The following is an 11,676-nucleotide window of genomic DNA, read 5'->3' as shown; positions in this document are numbered from 1 at the left end:
TCAATGTCTTCATCTTCAAAACAGGAATGATAATTAGTATCTCATAGAATTATAGTTAAGAACAAGTAAAATAATATACACAGTACATTGTCAGGCACACAATAAATGCTCAATAAATTATAACTTGAATTTCTATTATATGAACGTTTAAAATCTCACAATTTACCACACCTGCTAAAAAAAAAAATATTAAATTTGTGGTTTTTAAGCTGAGCTAAGAAATAAGACCTAAACATTTGATGCTCTACCAAAAATATTTTTATCTTTATTAGTTGAAATACTTCCTTGAATTTCTGTTTATAGCATTCCTGGAAGACAACGTAAGGCTGTTTTCAAACTTGAAATCACCAACATACTTTCACTTTAGGAAGGGATTTGCTTGACACCACTTAAAACAAGTTTGTCAGTGAAATACCCCAAAGATTATTCAACTACAGAGAAATCCTACCACCTCTAAACTTGTATTTTTGTTTCTTACCTGACAAAATTTTGTGAAGATAAGGAATGTAGTACTTAAAACCTAGTTAAGAATGTCCTCAAATCATCTTTTTCAAAGGAATGCCGAAAGCAAAATCTTGAACGTTAGACAGACGTGGGTTTTAACCAGAGCCCTGCCACTTGCTAGCCGTGTGACCCTGGAGTTAATCCATCTAAGCCTCGAGATTTTTAAGTGTAAGATGGGGATAATAACAGTACCTACCTCACAGGAATTTTGTGAAGATTAAATGATAGGATGCATATAAAAAGCTTACTTAGACCAGTGTCTGCACTGCAGTAAGTGTTCCCAAAAAAATGTTAGCTAAATTAAATGGTAACTAACCACTTTGTTGGAAGATGAACTTTGATAAGTCCCCTTTTAATAATCTTTTGTTTCCTCTGGCAGATGTTAGGTGAAATTGTAAAAGATTGATTTTTCAGCATAATCCCATAAATTGTCGAGGGTGGGTGCTCACGTAAAGATGGAACTGGAGGTAGGTTTCCGCCCTTGTTCTATAAGAGGCCCAGGTTCATTTCAGGACCTAAAAGAAAAAGATTTGCTGGTTACTTTGGAGACATAAGGATCTTAGTCTTCAGAGAAGCTTCCCTGCCCTCCTACTGGAAACTAGTCCCCAGTCTTAGTCTTCATTGTTCTTCTACATCTTAGACCCCTGATTGTTTTCTTCAGTGTAGACATAACAATTTGAAGTTATTTTGTTTATTTGTTGACCCCCTACACACATTGTCTCCCTCTCTCCCACTCCTCCCCACTCTGCTAGAATGTAAGCTCCCTGTTGGCAAAGGTGGTGCTGCGACTATGTGGTTCATGGCTGTAACCTCAGGGCCTAGGACAGTGTCTGTGTATTGTAAATTCCCAGTAACTATCTGGTAAATGAATGAACGAATGAATAAATGAATGATTTTATGAATGGGCAGCCCTGGCAGGTGCTCAGTGCTTCAGGCTTTCCTTAGAAGTGTAGAAACGAAGGTGAACTGATCTTGTAGTGGCCACAAGAGGAAAAGAGAACTAGTAAAATTCACGACCACCCAGACCCAGTAATGAAGTCTGGGACCACATGGACTCAGAATTTCTAGGGGGAGGGAACAAAGGAAATATATGGTAGCTGGGCGACCCCAGGCCAAAAAAATTATACACACACACACGCATGTGTGCATGCATACAGAAATACACTATCCAGTGAGACTTGGGGTAAATTAGAACTTGGTAGGTTGTTTCTTATTTCAGGCACAATAATCTTTCTTTACTTGGCCTCTGGGTCACCACCCACTCACAGCATCTTGGGTCTCCTTTCTCACTGGTCCCTCCTCCTTAGTTTCCTTTGCTGATTCCTCCTCATTTTCCCAACTTCTGAACACTGGATCATTCCAGGTTGTTCCTCAAACCTCCACTCCATACACACCTCCTAGATGACCCCAACCTGCCTCATGGCTGCAAATACCATCTGCACACTAATAACCTCCAAATATCTATCCTCACTTTGACCTCTCTTCTGAACTCCAGGCAGGTACACACAACTTGAACACTCAATACTCTCCTTGTATTACATATCTAAATAGACATCTCAAACTTAAAAAGAGACCAGAACTGAACTCTTGATTTTCTCCCCAAACCTGCTCTTCCCAATGGCAAATCCATCCTTGCAGTTGTTCAAGCCAAAACCCTTAGAGCTGTCCTTTTCTTCCCTCTCTACAATCCACATCTAATCACTGCCAAATTCTCTTGACTGAGTCTTCAATATACACCTATAATCTGACTACTTTTCTACCTCCTGGCTACCACGCTGGTCCAAGCCACCATCCTCTTTTGCCTAGATTATTACGGCAGCCTCCAAACTAGTCTCTCTGCCCGGGCTACTTCTGCCCGGGCTGCCTGTAGTTAAGTCTCCTCCAAGCAGCCAGATTTAAATTGAACATTAAACATTAAATTGCATCAATAATCTCCTCTGAGCAAAACCCTCCAATGGTTTTCCATCTTTCCAAAGTAAAGGAAAAGCATGATCTGACCCAGGATACCTCTTCTCATCTCATTTCCATCTTTTCCCCCAACTCACTCTGCTCCAACTGTTTGACAATCCATATGGATTTCAAATTAATTTAGAAAATATTGGTCTGAAAATTTGGGAAAAGGCTTAAAAGATCTGACTATAAGTAAATAAACTGTTTACGCTGGAGAAATGCCTGATTTTTTAAATTAGTCATTCTCTGATCCCATGGTATCAGATCAGCATAAATATTTTAGGGTCTTTAACATTTGCCTGGAGTTAATCTTTTGGGCCAGAAAATGGAAATTAGATTACCTCCAAGTTTCTGCTGATAACCCTTGACGATCTTGATCTTGGTCTTGAATAACATACCCTTTAGCTTTCAGTATTTTAGGGGGTGCCTTTTTCACACTATAAAAGTACCAAGGCTAAAACACCTGCTCTACGTAAGAGGAAACATAGACTTTCAACAGACATTTATGGAAATCCTACTGTGTTTCAGGTACTGGCTAGGCATTGGGGAATCAAGGATGAACAAGACATGCCCATGTCTTCAAGGAACTCACAAGGGAAACCAGGTGGCAGCAAGAGGACCTGATCTTAATAGTGCAATGACAGAGGGATGCCCAGTGTGCTATGAAAGCCGACCAGAGGACACCCAGCTCAGCCTGAAGAGGATTGACAAGGCCTCCTAGAGGATATGGCACCTCAGCTGAAGCTTAAATTATGTGCAGAAATGGGGGTATAGGGTAGGTCATATTCCAAACAGGAGGTACAGCATGAGCAAAGCCATGAATCTCTGTGCTGTGTGTAGGAAACCACAAACGTTCGAGGCAAACCACTCTTAAGGTGAGACTGGAAAGGAAGTCAGAGAGCAGGACACAGGGAACTTTATTTAGCATTTTAAGGAGTATGATCTTTGTTCATAGGCAACAGAGAGCCACTGAAGCAGGCGAGTGTGACTGCTACACGAACACGCTTAGAGGCAGGCAGACCAGTAGGGAGGCTATGGCAGCGTCCAGGTAGAAGGTGCTGCAGGTCTGAATTAGGGCAGGAGCTGGGGAGATGGGGGAGAAGGAGACAGACTTAAGAAATATTGAGTTAAAATTAGTGGAACTTGATGTGAAGGAGACAAGAAGGAGGAGACAAGGATAACACCGAGGTTTCTATCCTTGAGGGTATTACCAAGTACAAGTAGTAATAGGATCAGGCAGGAAGATGATTTCATTGTTAGGTATGTTGAACTTGAAACATTAAGGGAAAAGCATTCATTCATTTATCCATTCATTCAAGAACTATTTATAAAGTACCTACCTTGTGAATGTCCAAGTGTGAATCTGAAGGGAGAGGGGTCTGGACTTCAGAGAGTTGGGTGTCATTAGCACATGGGATGATCAGGAGTTAACCTTCAAGGATGGTTGGCACAGTACCTGGCACAAAGGACGCTCTCCTTGGGTACCTGTTGAAAAGAATGAATGAAGAGCTACCCTGTGAGAGTTTGTAAGAAGGGAAGAGCTGGGAATCAACGATGAAGCTCTAGAAAACACCAATGGTTCAGGGTTGGGCAAAGGATACAGAAATGGAGTAGTCAGAAATGTGGGGGACTGGAAGGGTGTCGTGTCATGGAAATAAAGTGAGGTACACATAGGACCCAAGTACACACACATTATCAGGTATTAGAAAGGCTTCATGAATTATTTCTAAGTTGAAGGTGAAATAGGTCTCTAGAAAAATCCAGATAAAAATGAGCATTTCTTTTTTTCTAGAGTTTTGGAACCTTGAAATCCAAGGGCTACTGGGCAATAGTTGAATTTCTAGTTACCAAATTTAATTATCAAGTTTGTGCTATTCTGTGCTTTTGCTTTAAATCACTTTGCATAACTGTTTTTTTTTCCATTTATGATGATTAGTTTCTGTTCTTAGTGTTAACTCCCTAATGCTGATTTAAACCAGAGGATATAACTTTGTCAGTATGAGAACAGCTGAATGTCTAAGACCTGCTGATAGCATTTAGTTAGTATTATTTTCATGTGCTGGTGATAGAGATGGCGGCTTCTGGTCAATTCTATGTGAGTGTGGTGATTACTGGTTGCAGACATCTGATCATCTGGTTTTTGATTGTTTTCATTTTGTTTTGTTTTTTGCCTACCCAGCATCCATACCCATTTTTATGGTAACAGCACCTGAGTTTTTCTTGGGGAACCACTTTCTTCCCCATTTCTAGTCCAGGTCATTTGGGTGGAGCTGACTGCACTGGGCGTCAAGGAGAGGGCATGTGACCCAGAGTTGGTCAATAAAACACTGCAACCCCCTGGGTTCAGTGACCGGCTAAAGAATGGGCACATGACCAATCAGGCAATGAGACAGTATTCTTGGACTTGCTAGAGAGACCAGGCCAAAGATATTCTTTACTGAACTTAAAGCTGGATGGGTATACACCAGGAGCTAATGTGAACCACTTCATCACGGGGAGAGCCTGTCTGAGAATGAAGCTAATACAGAGGAAAGAATTGCTGAGAGATGAAGAAAGAGAGAGAAACTAAGTACTAAAGGCATTCTTTGAAATCCCAGATCTGGCCACACCTGAAGCTACACTTCTCAATTACGTGAACTAAAAAATTCCCTTTTTAAACTTTGGCAACATTTTGTTAGCTTTTCCACCACTTGCAACCAAAAAGTCCACATGAGAGACACAATACCACCTCTCTTCTTTCTGCTTCACCCACCAACTGGAAATCAACTGTCTAAAGTCAAAGTCATTTCCTTCGGCCAGCTATCCTATGAATGCAATCCACACTACACTCGGCATTTTCAGGTCAGCCTCTCGTCACCTCCTGCATCAGCCTCCCTCTCCATTTCTACTTTGTGTCCCAGAGCTCTATTTATCACCTGAACGCAGTGAACTTACAAAGCCCTAAGTTCTAAGATCCACCGCTGTGGCCCTCACTGCTTCCCACGGACTCTTCCTGTTTATTGTATTTACCTACAGCAGACTCTTTCTACCCTGCCAATTGTTTGTTTTAATAAGTAGAGGCAGGACTGGTTGGAAGCCACTTCTGTGCCCAGGCTTGGAAAGCCCACTGCCAAATGGCTGGGTTCTGGCCACCACCCAACACCACTCGGTACACTCTGTTTGAGCTCAAGTCTTCTTGTCCCAAATGTCGTACCTGCTGCTTTTTTTCCCTCTCTCCTGATGACAAGTTTAGCCTGATGTGATTCCCAACTCTGTCATCTCTACTGTTGCTGTGACACCCAGGACCTTTGCCATTTTCCCTCAGGAATCTTGGGAATTTCTGGGAAATCATACCTTAGTGGTCTAGAAGAATCTAGCTTCCAAACACTATTTCACAACTACCAAGATGACTCTCTCTCTCCTCAAATAAGGTTGTATCCCCTTTTCCTTCCTCCAAACAGGCAAGGTACCTGTTTGGAGACACCTGCCAAGAATGGAAAATAACTTTCTTCCGAATTATATAAGAGGATAAGAATTTTTCCTTTGGCTTTTTCCTGAAACACAGGGAAATAACAAAGGGACCAATGATTCTCTGAGTGCAGATGACAAGGTGATCTCCTTCTTCTGCTTTAATTATCTTTCTCTCATTCAATAAGTATAAATTCAGTAGCCTTCCATGTTCTTGTCAAGCCCCAGAGCACTGCGTTGTAACCATTCAACTCAAATTCAACAAATATTTAATTGAGCATCTATTACATGCCAGGCACTGTGCTAGGTAAGGGCTGTACAGAAGAGAATATGACAGGCAAGAGGCCTGCTTCTAGGTCCTACTCCAGTGAAGGTTAAAAAGAGGTAGCACATAAATGTAACAAATAAATGAACAAAACGTCAGACAATGAGACGTGCTATCAAGAAAATATAAGGGGTATGGACACCAAGGGGAGAGGAGGGGTGAGACGGATTGGGAGATTGGGATTGATGTATGTACGCTGCTATATATGAAGTAGTTGGCTGGTGAGTGCCTACTGTATAGCACAGGGGGAAAAAAACAGGTACAATCTGTTTTTTGTTTTTTTTGTTTGTTTGTTTGTTTGTTTCTGGCTTCTTTAATTTATTTTATTTTATTTTTATTTTATTTTTTAAAATTTATTTTATGGCTGTGTTGGGTCTTCGTTTCTGTGCGAGGGCTTCCTCTAGTTGTGGCAAGCGGGGGCCACTCTTCATCGCGGTGCGCGGGCCTCTCACTATCGCGGCCTCTCTTGTTGCGGAGCACAGGCTCCAGACGCGCAGGCTCAGTAATTGTGGCTCACGGGCCTAGTTGCTCCGCGGCAGGTGGGATCTTCCCAGACCAGGGCTCGAACCCGTGTCCCCTGCATTGGCAGGCAGATTCTCAACCACTGCGCCACCAGGGAAGCCCACAATCTGTTTTTATATATTAATTTTTTTTTATCTGTACAATCTGTTTTATATATTAATTTTTAAAATGCATTCCAATACACGTTAAGTGCAGACAAATACTGTTTGATTCCACTTATACGAGGTACCTAGAATAGTCAAATTCATAGAGTCAGAAAGTACACTGGTAGATGCCAGGGGCCTGGGGGTGAGGGGGTGTGTGGAGGGGGGGGAATGGGGAGTTAGTGTTTGAAGGGGACAGAGTTTCAGTTTAGGAAGGTGAAAAATTCGGGAGATGGATGATGATGAGAGTTGCACAACAATGTGAATGTACTTCGAGCCGCTGAACTGTACAGTTAAATATGGTTAAAATAGTATGTTTTATATTATGTGACTTTTACCACAATAAAAAGACATTTAAAAAAAAAGAAAATATAAGGGGACAATATGTTTCAGAGTTAGGGGACTATTTTAGATAGAGTGATCAGAGAAGGCTGTTCTGAGGAGGTAATATCTGAGTTAAAACCCAAATGAAGAGAAGGTACAAACCACATGAAGACCTCGGAGAGGAGTACTCAAGACAGAGGGTCAGCACATGTGAAGGCCCTGAGCTTGCAGCGAACTTGCTGTATTACAGTAGGGGTAGGTAAAATATGGTCCAGGGACCAAATTCGGCCTGCCTTCTTTATTTGTATAGCTCAAAAGCTAAGAATGGCTTTTACATTTTTAAATGGTTGGAAAAAAAATATTTCATGACGCATGAAAATTATACAAAATTCGAATTTGAGTGATTATAAATAAAAATTTTTTGGAACACATCTCATTCATTTATATATTTTCCATGGCTGGTTTCATACGTCATTGGCAAAGCCACGTAGTTGCAACAGAGGTTGTGTGCCCTGTAAAACTTAAAACATTTACTATCTGGCTCTCTGCGAAAAAGTTTACAGACCGCTATATTAGAGGAACAGGAAGAAATACCTTCCCAGGCTTGAGAGAACCTTGAATTTCTTTAATGATTTCTGATCCTTTTGACTGTAAATAACAGAAAACCTGTTTCCAGTTGACTTATGTAACACGGAGGATTAGTGATAGCCATAAACTCTGTGGTATTTTTCCCATCAAGAGGTAGAAGCTATGTCATCTCTTTTTGAAGCTGGGTGGGCTTTGTGCCTGCTCTGACCCACAGTACATGATAGAAATGATCCTGTGCCAGTCCAGGATTGGGCCTGAAGAGCCTGGCATCTTCCACTTTCTGCCTCTTACAACACTTTTGGAGCCCTGCATCTCATGCAAGAAGTCTGACTACCTTGGATGGCCACGCAGGAAAGTCCACATGGACGTGCTCTGGTTGAAGGTTCCAGTTGAACCTAAACTTCGAGCCATCCCCACCAAGATGCCAAATATGAGGGAAGCCATAGACTCTTCAGATAGGCCATCGGCCAGCTGAACACCACTGAGTGACCTCAGTTGATGCTACATGGAACAGAAGAATCGCCTCCTTGGCTTCCTGGCCCACAAAATTGTGAACTGTAATAAAATGGATGCTGTTGTAAGCCACTCCATTTTGGGATAATTGTTTCACAGCAATAGATGACCAAAACAAACAATACAGAAATTTTATTACCTCACGTAATGAGAAGTTCAGGGGTAGATTAGGGTCCATCCACAACATATCCTGGCTCTGCTTTCCTGAAATTCCTTGGCCACTGCTCTCTGCTTTGAGTTGGTTTCCTTGTTAGGCTGGCAGATGGCTGCAGCAGTTCCTGGAGTCTCCTTCAAACCTGACAATGTCTAGAGGAAGAAGAAAGATTGTTCTTAGGAGAAAGAATATGCAGACGGATCAGGATCTGCCCTGGAATTAGGGATAGAGTCTCCTCCTCTGAGCCACTAGGGAAAGGATGGACACTTGATCAAAACTGGTGGAAGAAAGGTAGGAAGGAAGGAAGTGGCTACTGGGTCAGCAACCCACTGTGTTCAAGGTATCTTTCTTCTTCCTATCATTCATTTATTCATCCATCCAGAGTATTTTAGGTTGAACCATATGAATGTCTTTTTTAATAAGTCAAACATAAATAACAATAATTTCAAATGGTTAAAGTTAATATTTAGCAAACCTATACTATAGTGGTAGGCATAGAGCTAGATGTTAGAGCTACTGCAATTAAATGGTGCTAAGTTTAAGGAAAGGAAAGAACAGGGCCAGCTATATAATCAGCAAAACTCAGTCAAAATGAAAATGGAGAGCCCCTTTTTCAAAAATTATGAAGAATTTCAAGATGGCAACAGCACAGCATTAAACTAAGCATGGAGTCCCTCTAAGTACAGGGCCCTGTATGTTTGCCCAGGTTGCACGGCCAAGAAACTGGCCCCGGAAAAGAACAGGTGCCCACAAGAGAGAACAGAGGGGGGCCTAGTTAGATTAGGGGGACCAGGAAGGAGGACGATCTTTAAGCAAGGATCTGGAGGATGGATATGAGTAGCCAGGTGAGAAGTGGAGGAATGCAGATTCCCAGCAGAAGAATAGCGTTCCTCCTTCTCCTCCATGTTCCAAGTTGGTTAAGAGACTTAGGTTGGCCTGTCATCAGTTGTGATGAGACAAAAAGATAAAGGTAACAGATCCCTTTCCTGTCTGTGCCAGCTCAGGCCTTTTTCCCAACCCTTTTCTGTGCTCCAGATCTTAGCACTTGGGTAATCTACCCACATAATCTGATCCTTCTCCTGCAGCACCACAGATAGTCAGGACAGCCCCAGAGGGGCCCCAGCCCTCTCTCTCCGGTGCTTGATTGCAAGTGCTTCCTGGGACAACAGCCTAACCTCCTGATCCAGTTGGCCTAGGCTCGTCATAAACAAGGAAGAATCCTCCCTGTCCTCACATTCCCCAAACCCCAAACCATGAAGATAGCTAACACTAACTGGACCTCAAACATTTTTATCAACAAACCTGAATCTTTTCCCTAAAATCACTTTCTTCCATTTTTAGTTCTACAATGTTCCTCTTCTATATTGGAGCCTGTGGAGACTTGGTGTAGTGGGCCTCCAAGCTGGTTGTAAACAGAATCAGATGAGAAGCTTATTAAAAATACAGAGGCACCAGCCCCATGCCAAACCCAGCTCCTCTATTTTTAACAAGTTCCACAGGTAATCCTGAGACACTGCCAGGTCTCTGAACCATTGCTTTAGCAAGCTGGACAGAATAAGGAAGAAATTCCCATATGGCTGGCAGGAGTCAGAACGTTTCATTTCTGTTGTTACATGTGACCCCTCAGGCAAACTACTTTCATTCAGGGCCTCAGTTTCCCCATTAAGTCATGTGGTGATGATCCCTCCATAACATATCTTCCCCAGAGGCTCTCTGTGTCGTAAAACTCTTGTTGCCTTCCCATAATCTAGTCCCCCTTGTGGTGGCAGCACCTCAGTTTCTCCTGGGACTAACAACCCCTCTCCCACTGCAGGTAGGCTTGGTGGGAATACCAATCAAGGTGCTCCTATGCTCCCTGGCTGACCTGTAGGCCCAAGACCTAAGTTTGGCCAACCAGACTTTCTCTCCCAGGGAATTAAATCTTGGGACAAATGAAGCAGAGACTGAAAATAAATGAAGTTGATTCATCTGGTGGGGGTGACCAAGGACCCTGCTCCCTGAGCTCTTGTGGTTCCTGTGCTTTCAGAAACCTGGTTCGCCAGCTTTTCCTTGGCATCTATGAGCAACCCCATACCCTTCTAATAAATTCTTTCTTTTTTTTGGTTAAATGAGCCACAGTTGGTTCTGTTGCTTGCCACCAAGGAATCCTGTTTCTTAGAATCGAGATTTTTGATAGTGCTCTATATGATAATGATGTCATAGCTTCCATTCTTATAAAGCCATTATGAATAATCCTCTTTTAACTAAAGTGACCATTCTATGGGAAGTCGAGTTTATTTTAATAATGACATCTTTGTTCCAGTAATGACAGTAAAACTTCCTCAATAAGATAAGAGATTATTCACTGTCCTGCTGAAATATCTTAAATGGAAACAGGCTTTGGGTAAATACTCTTTATCTAAACGAGGTTCATTGTTCTGGACCTCAGGGAAAGGAAAAGAAAAGAGAAAAAGGAAAAGAGCTTGGTTTCCATTTAAATCATCTCTCCTTCAGCTGCATCTCAACCTTTACACACAAATTTAAGAAAAGGCCTACACTTTAAGTACTTAAAAGAAGGTTGGAAATTGCATCCAAATATGCATTTTAAGGCATAACTACCACAGAGGAAACAGCTTTAGCGGTTTAGTGGTTGAACCCTTTCCTCTCAGCAGCCTCTATTTTATTTCTACCCCATCTCATTGTTACAGTTATTACTATCCCTTGCCTTTGTTAACATCTTCATTATTATGATTCTAGCTAACAGTTATTGAGCACTTCCTGTGAACCAGGCATGATGCTGGATGTTTTACATGCATTACCTCATTTAATCCTTGTAATGGCCCTTCATAGTTATATTATTATCCCCATTTTACAGAGGGGAAAACTGAATTCAGTAAGGTTAAACAATAGGGCTAGTGGGCAATAGAATCACTTAATCATTTATTATCTGTGTGTCCCTATCTGTCCCCAAGCCTTCCTTCCACTGTGCCCTATTGCCTTAAATGGAAGGTGCCTGCTTAGTCCAAAGCATCATTGGAAAGAGTATTAAATGAGGCACTGCATCTCAAATACAATGGCAATTGAACTCACTGTTTGTGTCATGTTCTGTTTCCTGACTATAAAGTACTGGAAGATAGGAACTATGTTTTGTCCAACACGGTTTCACCACACATGTCTAGCATGGAGGAAGTGCTCAAAAAATTATTGTGGAACCAACAACTATTTTG

The 11,676-nt window shown here is 41.9% G+C and overlaps 1 long non-coding RNA gene across 1 annotated transcript in view; it reads right to left on the bottom strand.

The window, feature by feature from the left end:
* Positions 1–544: 544 nt before the first annotated feature.
* Positions 545–11,676, bottom strand: part of LOC133091009 (uncharacterized) — a 42,811-nt gene continuing 31,679 nt past the window's right edge. Inside the window, exons 2-4 of the long non-coding RNA XR_009700837.1 lie at positions 8,456–8,622; positions 3,795–3,939; positions 545–1,019 (exon numbers count right to left, since the gene is read on the bottom strand). This is a non-coding gene — a long non-coding RNA (uncharacterized LOC133091009). The remainder of the gene's footprint in view (positions 1,020–3,794; positions 3,940–8,455; positions 8,623–11,676) is intronic.

Source organism: Eubalaena glacialis, chromosome 4 (assembly GCF_028564815.1).
Source record: "Eubalaena glacialis isolate mEubGla1 chromosome 4, mEubGla1.1.hap2.+ XY, whole genome shotgun sequence".
Taxonomy (NCBI): Eukaryota; Metazoa; Chordata; class Mammalia; order Artiodactyla; family Balaenidae; genus Eubalaena; species Eubalaena glacialis.
Note: the sequence above shows the minus strand (reverse complement) of the source record. Positions and strands in the feature narration are given on the sequence as shown.